We start from the raw sequence: 21,214 nt of genomic DNA, 5'->3' as shown, positions 1-21,214 counted from the left end.
AACGTACTGACATTCATCTTCAAGATGTGATGTACGACAGATACTTGAGACTCTTTTTATTGTATTCACAATATCAGGAACGTGACCGGGATGGTCAAGTCTGTGTATAAAAGGAATGTACTGAGCGTTGAATATCTGAAGAAAAAGCTATTCTTACATTTAGTACAAATGCTCGCTGAAAGAAAGTAATGATTCATGTTGGTTAATATATAACTTAATAGTGTAATCTTATTGTATAATTTAGTCGGAAAACCTTGGAAAAGTGCCATTAAGGAGACCTAAGGATAGATGTGAGTATAATATAACATTTTATTTTAGAGAAGTAGAGAACCAGGGTTTTAATTGCCGAGGGAAAGGTCTATTGGTGGGTTGCTTGATTTCTTCTTTCTGCAAATATACGAACAACGTACAGAGGCTAGACCTAGTTTGATAATATGTTGAAAAATCACTTAGAACTGACAGTTTTTGTTGAGTGACGTGCTGAATCCGTACATGCAGCATATGAGAAATTAATCTGACTGACTGTTGTGCTAGTACTTTATACGCTGAGCGACCAGGGTTGAAATTAACCGAGACGAGGTTAAGAATGCATGGAGTTTTACTTTCACTCCCCTATACATCTTTATGACATGATGGTTAAGCATTTTATACCACAATATTAGATGAAGATGAGTGATTAAATTGTGCTTTCGACGTTTTACCGCCCGGGGGAAAGCCCTTGATACCTCATTAAGAGGATGGTAAGTGGGTGTCAGAAGCGACCTTGACGTCGTAGTGAAGAGAAATCTTTTGTCTCTGCTGGGGAAGGTCCCTGTTATAAGATATCCTTTCGATGCCCCTGTATTAGAGACGGCCTTTCGATGTTACGGTTGTTAAAACTGATCGTTCTCTTGCCCAGTGAAGTTTAGGGGTGACCTGTTCTACAGTGGTGTATTGGCCCAATGTTTGAGTCCCATATGTGAGGCGTGAATGTGACCCTTGTCCATATGGGTCTTTCCTGTTGAGGGGACTACAGTAGTGATCCTACCTTTGTCGTTCCCTTGGCTGCTCTGAGGCTGCGGATAAGGAAGCGTGGATGACAGAGAAGTCTCATTTCTCAAGATAATCTCGAACTTGGCACACAAATCTCTTGGAGACGAGAGTCAGCCAGAGATCAGCGATCCTGTATGTGGTTGTTGTGGTTTTCTTCAATTTTTCCTAGGACTTAACTCAATTCTGGGATATTACCGTAAAATATACCGCGACTGATTTTTTCCGATTCATTTCCAGGTCATCGTTTATGATCATATTGAAATCCGACGCTGTGTAGATGAACAAAGGTCGTTAAATAACTCAATCGCTTCAAATCAAAAGAAGAATTTGATGATATATACAGTTTCAGATATATTAATGTAGAGTCCTTATTGTGAATCATATCTCTACTCTGTTTAAAAGATTTCTCGCCTTCTGTGAAGTTGAAGGTTTATTATTGTGTTCATAAAAGTCCATAAGAGAATTCTGACTTGCGTCAGCTGAATCCAGTCCACGCCCTGACCGTTTCTTTAAAGAAACCATTGTAATGTTGTCCTCTTACCACTCACTTCTAAGTCTCCCGTTTTCTCTGTCGGCTGCAGGCTTTCCTACTAGAAGTTAATCTAGATTTCATGACATGATTTCCTGCTTGCTCCCAGCTTCCTAGAAATCTTGACAATAATTCCGTCATACTTTATGAAGCAACATTTTTCACCTGCCAGTAGCTATTCCACTTAAGGGCTTCTTTACATTTCAGATTCATGCATGAGTTGTCCGATCAAGACGATTTTTTACTTTTGAGGGTCGTGTCAAGGCCGTTTCGAAATTTTATTGAGTCCACGCTTTGTTACTGGTTGTATACTTGCGATATATGAACATGATATCGTTTCTTCTTGAAGAATTAGCTGTGATTGGTAGGATTTGAGGTTTTCAAGGCGGTGAGTCCGAAGATGGCTGTATTCTGGGTTGTGCCATGTAGTCTGGTAGAAGTTCATCAACGTTTCAGAGTTCCTTGCTGCCTCCGTCATCAGGGTGATGACTCTTCACCTCTGAAACGTTGGTAAATTTCTACCAGACTACACGCCGCTACAACCCAGGTGACAGCCATCTTACCTGTGATTGGTTTGCTTCTAGATTAAATGCAAGAAGTTAATGTAATATCAAATGGGTTAATGCATCTTGGTGAAAGCTAAAACTTGAGGTCGAATACGTTACTTTATTTAAAGAACTTGTGTATAAAGCGTCTAAATTTCATGACTATTTTAGAATGTCTAAACATTCCATTAATGCTATTCTACGGAAAATGGAGGATAACTATGCACTTTGTTGTTCATATTGTGTGCAGTCATAGTAATGTTAAGGTTTTCAACAAATCTATTTCCGAGGGCTAGGCACATTTAGAAATATAAACGTGCAATTGCATGATTCAGGGTCTTTCTTAAGAAACTAGATAGTTACTGAGCTGTTGACAAAATTTATTACATTTATGGAGCTCAAAGGTTCATAACCATGTTAATAAAAGCCTGTGGGCCTGCTCGTGTAGTTTAATGAAGTATTCAACTTCACACCCTTTTCATACTTAATTGAATTCGTCTGCATCTTCCTGCCAAAATTTTGTATATATTTCTAATTTCTCCGTATTTGGTACTTGTACCTATGTAAATGATAAGAAAGCTGCTATTTGGTGACGTGTATAAAATTTCTTTTGAATCGTATCTTGTGCTTAACTAAACACTACGTTATACAGACGAATAAGGGTGAGAAGTAAAACTCCACCGCTTTACCCCTGAGGAGCCGTGGATGGGCCCCAGAACCAGTGTGGACGTTGTGGTGAATAGAAAAATCCAGACCTGCCGGGAATCGAACCTCAGTCTTCTAGTCGATAGCGTAGTCGCTGCTGACAGATCATCCATGCTAATGGTTGTATTCTTTATTGTGTATCGCTGTGATGTGCTTTGAGCAGTCGGTGTGTGAGGTTTATGCAAAAACAACAGTAAATTACTACTGTAACGCGACCGGCCTCGGAATACAATGTAACAAGGCCAGTGATCTCAGAAAGACCTGAACTCAGAATCAGTAAAAATGTAATTAAATTTTACAAGTAGAACATATTTTCGTTAATTGTTTTCGAAATGAGGAAATTCTAGACTTTAATCAGTTTCGGAGATATCGCCTACCGATGCCAGATGGGCGGAATTACAGCCTTCGCTGCAGGCCACTCATCGAACGTTTAATGAATTGGAATTGTTCTGGAAATGGATTACAGATGCGATACCTCATCATATATCCAGTCGTATTGTGTGAGATCACTGATTACGTTTGTATTGCTCGACACACCACACTGTATTTGAGAGGTACCGAGTTCGAATCTCGGGTTCGTTAAAACTGTCCTATTTGAAGATTCATATGATTATTTCCATTATATTTACGCGAATGTCGAAACGGAGCTTTGAAATAGGCTATAATTACCGCCTTCGAACTCCTTCCAAACTAGCTGCCAACCGTCTTGGTAAACCTTAGTGGTTTTCTCTAATGCTTCTGATTCTGTGGGATCTGGGTTTGATTATTTCTTTGTTGGTTGTTGTGGCTGAGTTGTGTTTGAGTTTCTCCAGGAACATTGTATGATAGTGCCTTCGTATAAGTGACAACACTTCTTTCCCTTCTAATTAATTATTCATTATCATTCGACATTATATGACACTCAGTGATGAGAAATTATCGTTAAATAAATCCACAAGCAGGTCGATTACTATTTGCAGTCATCTTCCCATCTTATTCGATGTAATATATAACACATGCATTTGATATGACATCTTTAAATAAATCGTAAATCAAATAAAGTGTTTGTAAGATTTTTGATATAATTTGTTTTTTTTACAAATTGTTTTAAGTCAATAATCAGTTTACCCTTTGAAGCCAAAGCTCATTCAACTGTATTTAAATATTTGGTTCTTACCTCAAAGAAAACAGCTTGTTAATGTTATTAAGGGAAATGATCCCTGTCTGTACTGAGAATCATACGAATCCCATAAATATACTCTGTTGACAAAATGCAGAATTATTAATTATTAAAGCAGGTGGTGGCTTTAAACTTTTGATTCAGCGTTAATGGCGTCTGACTGATTGATATTCTAAAGGCCTTTATGTCGAATCTAGGGACGGGAATACGTGATTGACATGTTCGTAGCTTTTATCTGTTTCGCCAGAAAGTTGTCGGGCCGGTATTTTAAAACATTCATGACAAGTCCGTCTCAATCAGATAAATGCATCAATCAGAATGTTCCTGACTCTTCATTCTTCTCACCTATATTAAATATTTTCATGTAGACGCTAGTAAATTACCTGTCGAGAGTGACAGAAAATTCTGTAGCAAACACGCACAGCCGTAAGTATTACACCATAAGACTTAAAATCCCTTAACAGCAATTGACAACTAATCAAGCAACACATATAGAAGACATACGGCCCAAAATTACTTAACAGCATTATCATAGTAACGGCTGTAACAACATACATGATAATAAATGTTATTCCATAAGACAAATCATCACCGACCAACCAGCATACAGACCCCAAATCCATTAACAGCATTGTAATGGCAACGGCTGTAACAACACATATATTTATGATCACTAGCTAACCAAGCTACCAACAATTGCGTATTATATAAATCGATTTATAACCCTTGGGTGGTAAAAGACGAAACGTAATAACGCTAATACCCTAAGCAGTTCAGTCAATTCACTTTACTACATTGTTTCCTTGAGATTAATTACATTATTAACACCTAATTTCTTGTCTTACAAGTAACTGATCCCTAAGCTTATGTTATTTTCCCGCCTGGCCTAAATGTCCATCTCTAAGTTCCCCCCAACAATTCTAAGTTAGCTGAGTAATTTACAAGTTTTTTCCCTTGTGTATTTAAAACTCGGGAAAGATGCTTATGTGACAGGTATAAGGCTGTTAAAATTACAGTCTGGCATTTTAATAAATTATTTCTCCAATTTCAAATCACTAATATTTCATATTAGATCGTTTTATGCTTGTGGTTGACGAAATAATGACCTGAATTTTAGTTCGTACTTATAGATGTGTATAGAAAGCGGAAATATGTTCAAGTTTTAAGGCACCATAACGTCGATTGGTATAAAATGCACGCAAAATCTGATATGCCTCTAATTAAGCCTAATTTGCATATTAGATAATGTTAGAATATCGATTAATAGTCGCTTGAAGCAGATTCCTTCTTGAGAAACTAATAATTGGTCAGTTATCCGGGGAACGTTCTGTCTTTTATGGAGCCCAGCGGCTCATTACTGTCTTAACAAGACCTCGCCATTGGTCCATATTGTACCATAGGATTTTCTTTTTAGTTTTCCCTATTATTTACACTAAAATCTCTGAACTTGTATATTATCTTACAGTTTTTGACTAAAATTTGATACGGATTTCTTTTCCCTCCCATACCCCGTTTATCCTATTTGAAACTAAATTCTTATTAAACTCGGGAATGACATTTAAATGCGAATATCCAGTGTGCTTATGAAGTCTCTTCTATTTTAATATTACATAAAGCTGTAAATAAATTTCTGAATGCAGGATTTGAGGTTTTGAAGGCAGTGTGTGTTTAGATTGTGGCAATCGTCTAGGTTGTTGCGCGGTGCAGGCTTGTGGTTGTACACCAAATCTTCTGACGAACATGTTCTGTCCATATTCAAGATGGGAGGGATAATTCCTCTGAAATGCGTTGTACTCTCACGTGTCAGCATGATGCAACAACCTAGAAGACAACATTTTAAAACATCTAAATGTTCTGACCGTAATTAGACTGTGAGACAAATAGGATTCCGATCCTCGGACAGTCCGCTACCTTTTTATCTGAGTTGTCACTGAATTGTGCCGTGCAGAATAAATCATGTTGTCATGGTCATTATTCGGATGACTTTGGCGTACGACTTTACACCCCATTGAGATATTCAACAGTAGCTTAAGTTGTTTGTAAAAAATATACTTGCCGATACAGTGTGCTTGACAAAAGCAGTAGTAGCCCTCATAATCATGGCGCATGGAAGACTGATTAATATTAGTCTTTCAAGTTGAAACATATTTGAAGTGTGGTCCTACTGTGTATAAATTGCTGTTGCAAAAGGATGTAATGTTTTAACACTTTTCTTCTTTCCATGTGTTTATAGGCTAGTTACTTCTTTGCCAGGGCGTGGCCGCTTACCTAACCGTGATTTGTGATTTAACACTAAAAGGGAAGATACAAATGAGTGCTGTATGACGTCCAGGTTGCTATAAATCTTAAATCCATCCCGTTTCCTGTAGGTTGTCTGGAGGTGATTCAGAAATTGTTTCCTGTGGAATGCCTTTATGAAAGGTTTCTGTTGTCTGTGTTTTACAGTGTAAAGGAACACAACAATATTATAACAATGTTTCGAGGTGGTCGTTGTAACAGTGTGGCGAAAGACGCGACAGATTTGCAGATGCACATTGTCGACCCCATAAGGTGTTGTTCGCTTATCTTATATGACATTTAAAAATTTAGTAGAAACACCCGAGGAAATTTATTTTAAGGTTTATTTTATCTAAGTTCCGAAATACATTTTTGGGCGTGTCTTACCAAGCGTTCACATGAGAGGAACATGTATTGTATGAAAATTGCATATATTTGTAAGCAGGCGTATCGTAGAGACATGATAAATAATATTTGTATACATCTCAACGATATTGAAAACGGTTACTATTAAATATAACAGAATATATTAAGTGTGCAATTCGAAGACGTTATCCAATCTTTTGCTATTGATCTGCCATCTGCTTTTGGCTGCACTAATTAGAACATATTGTATGTAGACTGTGCAACAGGTAGGCGTTACACGTAAACGAAACGTACTTTTCAGTTAATCGACTAAGGGATTCATCCGTTCTTTTTATTTTTCTTTAAGTTAGTGGAAATATCTTTTGATGCAGATTATGATCATAAATATTAAAAATTGTAATAATTGATAGGATAATAAGACATATACCTAATAGTAATCATATACATAACTTAAATTTCAGAAAATGTATGCAATATATTGTTTTATCTTGCATTATTACTTTTGAAAACTGTATTATCGTTCGTTGTGACCGATTAATCTTTGGAGGAAAGAAATCAGACAGTTAATAGATCAGTAGTGAACCCTAATAATTTTCCTTCTCATCCACAACAGAATTTGTTTTAGCAGCTTTATAGGATCTCATTATAGAAGTTATCTCAGAGGTTTGCCGCCTCTTAAGCGCCAAACTTTAAACAACGAAAACTTGGTGTTTTTATTTTTATCAAGAAATTCATCAAGACACTCCTATTTCCTCTGCATATCGTGCCAACAGGCAGTTTCCATCTTAACGTGTCAGACGCTATTTCAAATAGAATAAATTACACAGGGTCAAACATGTAACGATTGATGAGTACAGTAAACGAATTTTCATTTTGTATACTCGCCACCCATCAATTCGCACCCAGCCTCTCACACAAAGCATAACTTTTATAGTTTTCGAACACATGTTCGACGAACCATATGAAATACATTCCTTTAGGGCGATACTTTTGTGTGAAATTCTACATACCCGATGTGAGACAATAAACAGAACAGAATGGCGTAGGTTTTTCTATAGACTTATATCTGGCAATGAAACATTGTTTAATACAGGGTGCTCGATAAATCACTGTCCAATTAACCACTGACTGGCAGTATTGTCAGTGCCGAGTCACCACACTGTCATTGTGAGTGTTGCCAGGTTGTACATTACAACATAACCGAAAATCCACGGTGACTTTCTGAACGTACTGTATAACACTTCAGACTCATGAATGATTTTGTTGATAAAAATAGATTTCCACATATAATTACTGAACCTACATACAAAACTGTTACATAAATTTGATACCTCAGATTAGTATTACTGACAGAAAAGCGTTCTGATGTGGGTATATAAACCTACGCATTTTTAATGTATTTGTGTATTTTGTTAAGAGATACTGTCAGACTTGTACGATTCTTTCTTTGTAGTGAGCAACCTTTCTAGTTGAACTTGTGTTGATGTTTTATTCAGAGGTTTCTTAATGGATTACTTAAAGACGAGATTCGAAGAAGGTGATAATTTGTATTAAGAAAACTTTTTTAAAGTTGCATTAATGTACCTGAATCAGTACACACATTGCAAATTAATTAGTTTATAAGTATTACATAAATCATGCAGTAACTCCGCTCACATAATTATTGGTCTAATTTTGCAGATCGGAGCGGATTAGCTTCTTTGCGGAACGTTTTCTGCCAGTCCAAACAACAACATAGCAGTATATACTGCGGGATTATATGTGTCTTTATATATTGTATGCAGATGATAGCGACGAACTTGAAGTGTGGGACCGTATAATAAATATTGAATCATAGGGCGAGTAGAGTTATGGAAGCTACTTGAATAAACGCTGTAAGCTTTGTCGAAAGTGCCAAATATTAACAAGAAAATTAGTTTTGTGTGTTGTTTAAAAGTTTTTTAATTTAAACGAACCTTACAAAAGAAAAAATCTCAGCCACTGTACTTCAGGATCTAAATTATTCACAACCGTTTGTACATGAATGTTGATACATCATTTACTCAAAGCTCATAAAATGAAGACATGGAACTCGTGTATGTTCCGTTGCATATTTCATTTCCCTAACCACTTAACGGAATTTTATTAAATTTCGTATCGGTTGACATTGAAAGTTGTCAGATTAGTTTTATTTTTGCTAGTTGTTTCTTAATAACTATTACTTTCTTTCTTTCTTTCTTTCTTTCTTTCTTTCTTTCTTTCTCTCATCCTCTTTTACCCGTAGGTGTCGAGGTTTTTTTTTATTCAATTGATCTATTTGGACAATGGTAGGACTCCTTGGATGAGTGATCAGCCCGACGCAAGGCCTCTACCTATACAAACACAGAAAGACGCGGACAAACTCCATTCCTTGAGTGGGACTCGAATCCACGGTCCCAGGTTCATGCCTCAGACCGCGTGGCCACTGCGGCTGGCCCTAGTACTTTGCTCAGATCCTTAATCGACAGACATGAGATTAATTGAAAGTGGTTTCGGATATAATTGAGTACTTGGAAAAATATGAATCAAATTCAGATTTTAACTTGCCCTTGGAACATTTTCATGCGCTCAGAAATGTAGAACGAAAAGAGATTAGACCCAGTGACTCTTATTCACTGAAGCATCCATGTTATATTGTTAATCTGTCAGCAAGAGAATTAACTCTTATTGGACCGAATTTTTATATGGCCCGTATGTAACAAAATACAACGAAAATAATTGCTGGTGCTGTGATATCTCTAATGTGAATATCTTTGCAACAGTGTGCTTACTTACGCAATAAATGACCATTAGTGGCAAATAGGTGAGTGAAGAAGGCACTTTGAAACTTAGGTCTAACCGAACAGAAGGAATTTTTTCACTCTTGCAACGTTGATCGCCTTGAGATGGCTGCATGTCTGACATCTGCCATTTTGTATTAGTAAATACGACCGTCCTTGATGGCAAAGAAGGACTACATCAGCTCTGGCAGGAAATACAATCCTTCTATTTTTGAACAATTAAAATACAACAAATAATATGGTAGTTGTTTTGTTTGTATCGATTTTTAGTATATTGGCACTAAACTTGTTAATCTGATATATTAATGGTCGAAAAATTCTGTTTCTGTCCATATATTTATAATACATCGAATGAAATCAAACTTACAGATTAAAACTATAGTATATGTTATATAATTTGATATAGCCACATACAAAATATAATTTTACCAAATAATAGACTGTAATTTTGTAAAAACACAACCGGGATGCTGTATTGTAATATTAAAAATATAGGATCATCTAAGTCTTTATTTTTCTTGTTTCTATTTTATAACTGCATACGAAATGTTAATAGGCATGTGCTATTAAGACTCCGTCATCAGAGCCTTATTGAATGCACTAAATAGAATTGTTAGAAATATATTCCACGTGGATCGTCCGTTTACCGAATCCGGTTCTATCAAGTGCAGGAGGATTTCATTCATAAGATCAATTAAGGTGTCAAATTAATTCATACGCATTAAAATTGTCGTTGAACTCTTTAAAATTTACATCACCGAGACCTGTATTCTAAGGGAGGTTAGAACATAATTTACGATGCTCGACATCTTGTTCCTTTATGTGTATTATACAGTAGTCAGCAGAATAATTGTAACTTCAAATGCAGATACTGAACTCCGTACTAGATTAATAGGGACCATTACGAAAGAATCTTAGTTTCAAAGGCCATGCATACACATGAATGGGTTTTGAAAAATGTCGAACAGGTTGAGGGAGTATACCAGAGCCATGTTCTATCCCATTTCACACGATGCTGAACATGCTTTCTTCATTTGACTAATGATTAGCTGTAAGATAGCTAAACGACTTATGTACGTGTCTTTACTCTAACGTTATGAGATATAACCACCTTTTATCAGGAAACTTGATAGGCTTATTCGTGCTTCAAATTCTTTGTGTTCTGTAAATCATTTAGGTCACTAATTTTTCTTGAGCAATTTGAAGCATACAAGTACACTTTTAAAATATATGTATGAACCTAAAACCATATGTTTTTTATATCTTTCAAGTTAATTCTTGGTATAATGAGTTTACTGAAAACCTGATGTTACAGAATTCTTGGAAGCGCAAACTTGCTTGATCATTGTTGATATAACAGCTGTGAGTGACCGAAGGCGTGGGACATGCCGTGAATCAAAAGGTGCAACCCTACCACCTCGAGTTTCTTCCTAACATCTACCTAAGGAATTAGCCGGGAACTCGGTTAGTAGACTATGGGTAGGAAGACCGGAGTTCAATTCTCTCAAGGGAAAGAATTGTTACATTGACTGGAATATGAAGCTCACTAACCCCCAGAGTCATCCCTTGGGGGGGGGGGGGACCTGGGGCGAAGCAATCATATGTGGGCCCCTCTTTAAAATTTGTACAAAATAATATGAAAGCCGGTAACCTGTGAACTTGATATTACTGACGTCAAGTTGCGCGGGACCCGGGGCTACCGTCACTCTAGCCCCCGCCATAAGGACCACTCTGCTCACCTCCAGGTATTTTCAAGGTCTAGAATGTGTGGAGATTTACCTCCGCGTGACCTTTATATCTCAATGTATTTTATGTATAGTTTATTTAACGGCGCTATCAGTAGATAAGACTGTCTATTAATGACTGCTGAATATAAAAGGACTTGGAAGGAAGTGGTCGTGACATAATTTAAGGCACTGCCCCATTATGCGTCTGGAGGTACTTAGGAATACTACGAAAAACCACGGTCACCATCATCCGGGAGATGACTTATCGCCCGGATGATGGAGGCAGCAACTTCTATAAGACTACACAGCCCTACAAAGACAGTCATCTCTGTGTATGATTTTACTTGGCTAGGACATGTGAATGTCGTTGTGATAGTAGATTAAACTAGGCCACGAGTTCCAGTTCTGTGCCTTTAATTATGCTAACGAAATCAGTCCCATGTTACTGGAATGCAATTTAAGTGGCATTTAATCGACTTGGAAAGGTTACTGGAAACTTTGGAGCGCAATTGTGTTTGCGTTGTTAACGACTTTTATGTGTCTGAAAGAACGAATTTTTCTCAAATTTTATATTTCAGATTAGAAGTTTGCTGTGTTTAATAGCAACATACTTCTAATCCAATAACTAATATTTTAAATGAACTGAATCTTTATTTTCCATGATAGTATGTGAAATTCTTAATACAGGCCACTTATGAATTGTGTTAAAGAATTTTAAATTTTATGTTTTTTATTGTAATCCGAGGAGATGTTAACTTACATGGGTGTCCTCCGAAATTAAATGTAAAGGCAATATTTTAAAACATGAGAGAGTGAACTTTGTAGTTTACGATTAAACTTTTAAGTTTTTATTTTTACGTAACACTTATTGTTGTTTACAATATTTTGGGCATTGTTGAAACAGCTGTGCTGATGATGCCGAACGAATGGAACCGGCGTTTCGATCGAGCTTGATTAAACTTTCATGTTATTGTACGTTGGTCTGAAACTTTATATTGAAGTGGCTTGTAATTAAATTCCTGGAAATGCATGATCCGTACGCAACTTGATCTCTGTTTCCACGAACTAATTTACGAAATTAATTCTGTCATACATTTTCTGAAAATGACTTTACTGACGCAGAGGGCAAAAGCAATATTTTATAAAAATATGCAGACTTGTATCACAGCTCAGACCGGTTTACGTTCCACAGCCTAAAGCTTCTGAAACTGTATGGAGTGGTCGAGGCATGGTGCTCTCTGCTTCGTTACGTGGTCCATTTTGATATTTAGTTACAGCAAAGGCAAGTAAAATGGAAACTGAATAAAGTGGAACTTTGTCTTTACAGGAATATTTTTGTGGTCCAAATAATATACAATGAAAGTAATATATTTTTTTTATAATATGCCTAAACAGAAACTTCGTACCTCAGAAATGGATATTAAAAACGTTCATAAATGCCTAACGAGCTGGGAAATTATCTTGGAACAAACATTTCTGAAATAAATTAGAATGTTGTAATGCATATCAGCAATAAGTTATGAACTAACTCTGTAGAGTGCAGTTACCCTTCATGAACATCGGAATAACTACACGTAGGCCAATGTTTACCGCAGAAACTCATCGCTGTCTCTTCGAATTTATGGTATGATATACATGAAATAGAATAAAATAGCATTGCACAATTACGCATCCATTGCTCACAGATGGTGGGACATATCAAGATACCGTCTTCAGGTAGTTGACGAATATACACATCGAACTCCAGATTCACAAATAAGTCTTAAATTCTTAAATGTATCAATTCACGATATCCAAAAGAATACGTACCATATGTGTACATTACAAACGCGAAGTAAAGTATTAAACCGTACGCATATATACGGTTATTTGTACAATTGTTTTGTTAAAGCCAGCAGTTTGCTACCAACATTTCTAAGACAACGTCAATTAAGCTAAGGCTTGGTTTGAATTACCTTCTACCAGGTGGCGCTTGTTTCTAATGAAGACATCTTTTATGGGCTGTAATAAACTCCCACCGCACTCACTTGATGCTGTACTTGAGTTGTTGACGAGACAGCGACACTTCACGGCTTTCTTGATGTTTTCCCTGACAGTTCTCTTAAAATGTCTTCCCTAAGATCATTTAAAGTACGAAGAAGCACACGAGGATGAATGTGTGACTGTATAAAGAGAGGGACTAGCTTGCATTAAGGATGTTGTATTCTGCCTCCTGAGACAATACTTTGGGACTTGACAAGTTCTTGACAAATTATAATTGAGTTTTAAATGTACACTAAGAAGTTGGTCGACCATGATTAAGGAGGATATCACCACGAGAACGCAAGCGGCAAGGCGGTCGTCCGCATTTTACGTCTTTCTTCAGGAAGACAAGTTGATCTGCGTGTATGTAGAATGTGAGGTACAATCTTAAAATGTAATAATAGCCTGGTTAGTTAACGTGATACTAGGTAGTGGATGACAATTATCTCTCACATAACGAAGAGAGATGTATCGATTCAGTTGTAAAATATTTATGAGACTGAATATAGTTAAATTCCTTTTATATCGTTCTTTACTGTTGTCGATGTTTTTAATTCTGATAATTTTATACATGGAACAATAATTAAAGTAAAGCTGACCAATCTACACGCTTTGATGGCGTTTGGGGGGGGGGGGGGAGTTGAGGTATAGCTCCTACTCGTTCTTGATTTCGGCACTAGATGGGGTGGCCGCGCTTTACACTCCGGTAAGGGACTTCGAGTACCCATTGGACAGAGGGCTGATAGGGCCTCAGAGCCTGTTTGTGAAAAGTTGTTTACATTCATCGCTAGATCCTTTAAACTAACTGGTAATAATTCAGCAAAACAAATGAAGACGTCGTTGTATTGTTGATGCTTTCCAAAAAGCCGGTTTGAGTTGTGAGTCTAATTGATGTGGGCTGAGGTCTCGACTGAAATGACAGTTGCCTGAGTGTACATAAATCCAGCTTTAAATTTGGGCTGCATCACAGGCTTTTAATAGAAGCCCGCAATAGCCAACAAGAAATACCATGGCATATGTTTAGGGGCGGCTGATGATCTTAGAATTTCGATTCCATGTTGTGACATGATTGTCAGTCCAGTGCTAAAGTTACGTCAAACAGACTAAGTGTGAACCACAAGCTTGAAATAGCTGCCACACACCAAACTGGATATTGTGCTGGTGATCTTCTTCGTTACTTTATTTTGCATTCTATTATAACTAACAAATAACCACTAACTTGTAAGGTTTGAGGTTTTCACAGCGATGAGTATGAAGATTTCTGCCTTCTGGGTTGTTGCGCTGTGTTGTCTGGTCGATGTTAACCAACGTTTCGGAGGTCATACTGCCTCCGTCATCAGGGCGATGAGTATGAAGATTTCTGTCTTCTGGGTTGTTGCGCTGTGTAGTCTGGTAGATGTTAACCAACGTTTCAGAGGTCATACTGCCTCCGTCATCAGGGCGATGAAGATTTCTGTCTTCTGGGTTGTTGCGCTGTGTAGTCTGGTAGATGTTAACCAACGTTTCAGAGGTCATACTGCCTCCGTCATCAGGGCGATGAAGATTTCTGTCTTCTGGGTTGTTGCGCTGTGTAGTCTGGTCGATGTTTACCAACGTTTCAGGGGTCATACTGCCTCCGTCATCAGGGCGATGAAGATTTCTGTCTTCTGGGTTGTTGTGCCGTTTAGTCTGGTAGATGTTAACATTACTGAGGTCATACTGCCTCCGTCACCAGGGCGATGAAGATTTCTGTATTCTGGGTTGTTGCGCTGTGTAGTCTGGTAGATGTTTACCAACGTTTCGGAGGTCATACTACCTCCGTCATCAGGGCGAAATCTTCAACGACTAACTTATTTATACGAAGGCTGTCTTGAAAACTGATAGTTATTCGTTTGACCAAGAAAATTTCCAAAGGTTCATCACCGTGTTCACAAGACGCCGCCCATCACTACATTACATCAAATTTTCCTCGTAGCTGCAACCTGTGACATTCCTGATAGATCTTGTTTGTATTTCTAACCTTCCTATGCATGCTACATGTCACACCAATTTCATCATCCCTGATTCGATCACCCCAATAATTTCTGGGCGAGAATAGAAATTATGAGGTTTCCCATTATGTAACTTTCTTCATCCTCTTGTTTCTTCCCCTTTTTATAAGTCACTCCCAGAACTTTTTCTTTGAAGGTTATTTCATTGTCATTTCTACTTGATGTGTCTGCCAAATACAGCGGAATGTCAAATGGCGTGGTTTTATATTATCAGGCACAATTCTGGGAATCCAGTTCCAATTCATTTAATTTTCCTCAGTTGTCCATTCAGTAGAACACAAAGTCAACTTATGCTTTCATTTTAGATTTATTAGAATTAATGCTAGTAAAAATTTTGTTTTTACACAAAAACTTTTATTGACTGTAGTCCCTGTCTATATTTTAATTAGTATATATTTTATTTAATCAAAAATATACGAGGTATTTTTGGGGTAGTGGTCCGCGGTGCGAGTAAGGTTAGAAACGCTGATTTATAAGACACAAAATTCTTACACTAATTTTTTGAATACGCGTCCCACTAAGTTCATAGTGTGGAGGATAAATTGAATATAAGACGCGATGTTTGATGATCTTAACAAATAGTTTGCATATAGCTAGTACTCTTTAAGTTGTTCATGTAATAGAGTGTTGTCTGTCAAACATGTCAAATTCCCAGAACTGACACCAGATGCCACTCCAAACGGCAGTTGCATTCATTGGATTACTTTGTCACTCTTTTGTTATGAGTCGTGATTCCCTCATTTACTGTCTTCTAATACACATTTATTCTTACGTACTCTTTATTGTCAAATTTCTAGGAAGAAAGGGCAGTTTGAAGACCAAGGTCAGAACCAAATATGTGGGGGGGGGGGGGGGGTGTCAGTGTCAACCAGGGCACAGAGTCACCCCACAAATCATTAATCACAATTTACAGCCATAGCTGAAACTTCACGAGGCAATCAATGTTGGAGTACGAACAGTAAAGGGGACGTGCTCCAGCAGCTATTTAATTTCATGTCCGTCTCGTCACGAATTGGCTCTCCCTTAACCAAAGTAATGTGTATATTTCTCCTATACAGTTCATGACCGACATGGATTCGTTGGTTAAAACTAAGCCAAAGTTTCTTAGAGCAAGTTCATGACCTTTCTCTCCGTAACGTTTATTTTATAGTTATTCAGATTTTAAATATGTAATTAGATTAGTTATTCTATATGGATGTGAAACGTAATCTCTTATTTTAAGGGGGAGGGTTATTGATAAATGTGTGAGTTTTTAAAAATAGTTTTAGGAGGGGAATCTTGACCCTTGAGTCCAACGGGCAAACCATTCTTGATCCGATGGAAGATGAAAGTTAGATCAACCTATTCTAATTTATTTCGTACCTTCCAGATTTCTAAAATATTTTAAAATTTGATAGTGGCGAATATGACGATGGTGCCATGTAATCTGGTGGAGGTGTACCAAAGTTTGAGAGGCGTATTATCCCAGAAGACAGCCATTTTATAACGAATTTCTTATCCACTTAAAAAGTTCTTCTTTATTAATTTAATCTCCGTCCATTCTCTGATATTTTTAGTGAATTCGGCCGGTAGATAACATTGCAAAATTATAACTGCTTTTCGTGTTCTTTGCTTCCTTTTGGGGAATATTTTGAAGACGAGAAGTTTTAAACCTCCGGCACACTCCTTCAGGATACATAAGGTCTCTGACCTCAAGCAGTTGGTGCGATGAACCTATTTTTCTCATGTTATACGAGAAAAAGATGAATCTATTAATTGGTTGGTTCAGCCAATGTTTTGTAGAGGTTGCTCAGTTTAGATTAATTGCCGATAAACAATGGGGCAGCGGCTCGGAATACGTGATACAGAACGAAGCTGAGTGATTGAGTCACCAGCAGAGCGCAGCACGCATCGTTACGCTGTGTATTTGCCGGCGTAATAAGGTTATTAACACTGTTCAAGTAATTAATAAGCAACTGTTGTAGGTTGTTGACTTAAACTCTGATTTAATTCCATGGCTAGAAGAGTGATGCGATTTAGAGCTGTTCTTGTTCCTGCGTTATACCATGACCCTTGATGCAGAATGTCTTTTGATACTGCGATTCAGAACGTAATGTTTGGGACTGACTTTGATGTAGATGGGGTCACTAGTGGCTCAGTATTTTCTGAACTGATGTGAAATAAATTAGATATTGCTTCAGATATTGGTGTAAGAATAGATTCTTAAGATATTTCTTGTTGTTTCTTTCAGAAACTGTTCAATCTTTTTCGATTTCCAAAAGAACTGAAAGCCAAATAGGGTAAAACAAAAATTAGTTCCTCTTTGGTAAGATGTTTCATATTCTCACAACGCTGATTGTGTAAATGATTATCTCCTGGGGTTTTGCGGCTTGGAGTCTGGTAGAAGTAGAAGAATAACAAATTAACAATGCGTACTCTTTTATAATATTGTTGGGTGATTGTCCAAGGAAGATATGATGAATGTAACGTATGGGGAATGGTCGAAATCCGTTTCAGGAAAATTCTCTACCAATAAGTAAATTTTTATGGTGCCTTCAACGAACAGTTTCATAAACGAACCTTTTGAAAGACGCGTTCCTTTGATTACAGCTGGCTTCCGTCATGTTCTCAAATAGGGTCTTCGTCCAATAAATCTTTAAACTTACTATTTAAGGCATTATGTTTTTTTTTCTCATATAAGAAGCAGTGGTACTTAAGACGCAGTTGTCGGCTAGCCACCCAGTAGACGTGGCTACATTTCAATGCGTATTTCATATCGTACTTATTTGAAGCGATTTACAAATTGATACGTTCACACGGATGCTTTCAGTGAATTGAAGGGTTTGTAGATACACGTTAGCATTTACAAAAAGCGTGATAGTGTAGTAGGTACGTAATGCATTACCATTAGATTTTTACGCTTGAAGGCAAACTTTCGTTTCTGTGAGGAAGGTTGGCCGTAGACCGGCTACTTACTAACTTCCTATAGCCGTAGCGCAATTTTTAAATGGGTAGGAAGAACAAGAATGGTTTTAGATCTTGATAGTACTTAAAATTAAGCAGAAGCTGATCAAATCATATGGTAATTTTAAAACCATTCTCTGGACCAGTAATATGTTAAATGTGTGATAAGTTTCGAGGTCCTCCGAAGGTGAAGTCCTTTAAAATATTATGTAATTTTGTTCATCTTTTCAACTGATATGTATTTTGCACGGGGGAGGGAGGGAGGCAATTGTGTGAAACGTTCTCGCTGCTTTATTCAGACCGTATTTGTTAATCTTATAATGAAACTCCTTAAGGATTTCGATTTGCTCGCAAGAATGAGACCCTTACAGTGCGTGACAAGCTGGTAATTCTCTCGTTCAAATTAGGGAAACTTAAGTTCTTAAACTGCTTGTTGGAGACATCGTCTTCAGTCCCGCCGACTAAATGCCAAGATTAAATTTAAAAATCTCACACTGTTTAATCACTTTCAGAACTTTGCAGTTCATAACATTAGTAATTGTTGCGACTTCGTAAAATAAACTTTATCAATCGTAATTCTGTAAAATTTTACGCGATTCGCAATTAAATATTGCTCCACACACTACTCATAATTATTTTAAAAAAAATGTGTAAAGTGTTTAGTATCAAGCACTAACTAAGTAAACGAAACAGAATTGAGAAGCTGACAGTCGCTCAGATGTTCAAGAACTTCCCTGTATTTTGTGGAATCCTTCGTTGCTGAGACTACTGGTCACTACCTTTAGCCAGTTTAATCCATTCCATGCCCTCACATAGTTTATTTAAGATTTATTTTATTTTTCCTTCCATTTACGTATAGGTCTCCCAAGTAGTTTCTTCTCTTCAGGTTTTTAGATTACTCATTGCTCTTCTCCATGCATGCTATATGTCCAGTCCAACTCGTCCTCATTTAGACTGAGTACCATGCTCTAACAACATGTGATGACGACTAAAAATTATGAAGCTGATTATGTATGTCCGTTCTCTTATTATTTTCTGTGGCTTATGGGCATATATTGTCCTCAGCACTGTTCTGAATCACGCTCAGTCTGTTTTCTTGTTATATTTTTATGTATTTTAATTTTTTCTGTGTAAGATTTGAGGTTTACACAGCGGTGAGTATGAAGATTTCTGTCTTCTGGTTTGTTGCGCGGTGTGGTCATAGCCCTGATGATGGAGGCAGTATGACCTATGAAACGTTGGTTAACATCGACCAGACTACACAGCGCAACAACCCAGAAGACAGAAATCGTCATACTCATCGCCCTGATGATGGAGGCAATATGACCTCTGAAACGTTGGTGGACATCGACCATACTACACAGCGCAACAACCCAGAAGACAGAAATCTTCAGACTCATCGCCCTGATGACGGAGGCAATATGACCTCTGAAACGTTGGTGGACATCGACCATACTACACAGCGCAACAACCCAGAAGACAGAAATCTTCAGACTCATCGCCCTGATGACGGAGGCAGTATGACCCCTGAAACGTTGGTAAACATCGACCAGACTACACAGCGCAACAACCCAGAAGACAGAAATCTTAATTTTTTCTGTTTTTATGCAGGAGAAGGGAGACGGAATTTTTGAACTAAACTGTATCACGAATCCCATAATCTTATCTACTCTTAACTTCGTCATGATTGTAATTTTGATCTGTTATTGCCCTTCCCAAAGATGTTAACTTGGCTGTATTTCGATATTAGCTGTCTTGTCCTGCATTCTGTACCATAGGCTTAAAATGCTCTGAAATATTTTATGTCAATTACGGACGTAGTCTTACCACCAGATATTATTTGAACCCAAATTTCGGGGTTGAGTGGACCCACTCACAGGAATGCCCCCTCACGATTCGCTCTAGCCTCATTCAGGATGGACTAAGTGCCATGTCCGTACAAGGAGCTTGAGGGCTTGCACCTGATAGTATCGATATAAATACATGTTGCCAACAGAACAGAAGTTGGTTTTGTTCACTTCTTTTTTGTTAAAATTACCGCGTGCTACGAGTGTGGTCGGGTCGTGATGAAGGCTGCTCCCAGTTCTGATTTATGAAGGTATAGGTTCGATTCTCTGTGACGTTATAACGAGTCAGATGCTGACATTTCTAAACAGTGATCTGGTGTGGCAGCTATAACTGAATGACCATCCAATCCATGCATATTAACCTATTCCAAGTAGTACCATGTTCAGATATCAGAGAGTGTTTTGGAGGTTAATAAACTACGCCTATCGTTAATTTGGGGCAGAGGATTTTTCCTCTAGCCTCTGCGTCCAGACCGGCTCTGGGGCCCACCCAGCCTCCTCTACAATGGGTACCGGGGTCCTTTCCCGGGGGTATAGCCGGCCGGGGCGTGATGCTGACCACTCACCCCCATCTAGTGCCGAGGTCAAGGAAGAGAGGAGCTATACCTCCGCTCCCCTCCCAAGTGCCTGCTTAGGCATGTACCGAGACGTTTAAAATCGTATAGTTTAATTTTTAAAGAAGTGTGACACATAATATACTGACTGATATATCCCGTCTGTTTAATTTTATTATTAATTGATGTTAAATTTGCAGTGAAAAATATCGTAGTCGTTCGTATCCTTAATACTTCCCGTTTAACCTCATCTTGGTCCAAGAGCAACGATCTTGGAATTATGGTCTCGTGGTAAAATTTTAAAATTTCCACTGCGTTATCGGCTATCGTGACTTGAGTTTTCTTAGAACATCCAACCAAATACGACGATAGTTTGTTGAAATAAATCACTGCTGTTTGCTTCGTGGAACGTGATACTCTTCACAACTCATTTGACACTCTCAGACAGTCAGCAAAGTTCTTTGCCAACACAGTCACCGTGGCACCTCAGTACTTTGTTCTGGATCAAGATATGGATGTTTAAGATTAAGTATTAGGTAATTAGTTACTGGTTACATATTCCTAAGCAGATTGTGGTTTATAAATTCATTTCTCAGAAATGAATCGTGATTTGATAGGAATCTCAGTTACTCTGTTTATGGGATCTCTAGCTAATAGCCTAGAGCCAAGAAATTAGTCAA

The 21,214-nt window shown here is 37.7% G+C and overlaps 1 protein-coding gene and 1 long non-coding RNA gene across 5 annotated transcripts in view; both read left to right on the top strand.

Annotated features, from left to right (window-relative positions):
* LOC110841501 (uncharacterized) overlaps positions 1–8,707 on the top strand; it is a 122,720-nt gene extending 114,013 nt beyond the window's left edge. Inside the window, exon 3 of the long non-coding RNA XR_015534408.1 lies at positions 8,294–8,707. This is a non-coding gene — a long non-coding RNA (uncharacterized LOC110841501). The remainder of the gene's footprint in view (positions 1–8,293) is intronic.
* LOC110841493 (lysine-specific histone demethylase 1A) overlaps positions 1–21,214 on the top strand; it is a 502,755-nt gene that overhangs the window by 411,160 nt on the left and 70,381 nt on the right. The window lies entirely within an intron of this gene.

Source organism: Zootermopsis nevadensis, unplaced genomic scaffold (assembly GCF_977971745.1).
Source record: "Zootermopsis nevadensis isolate Lab colony 2312 unplaced genomic scaffold, Znev_1.0 Znev_ptg000010l, whole genome shotgun sequence".
NCBI lineage: Eukaryota > Metazoa > Arthropoda > Insecta > Blattodea > Termopsidae > Zootermopsis > Zootermopsis nevadensis.
The sequence above is the reverse complement of the archived record's forward strand: the minus strand, read 5'-3'. Positions and strand labels throughout refer to the sequence as shown.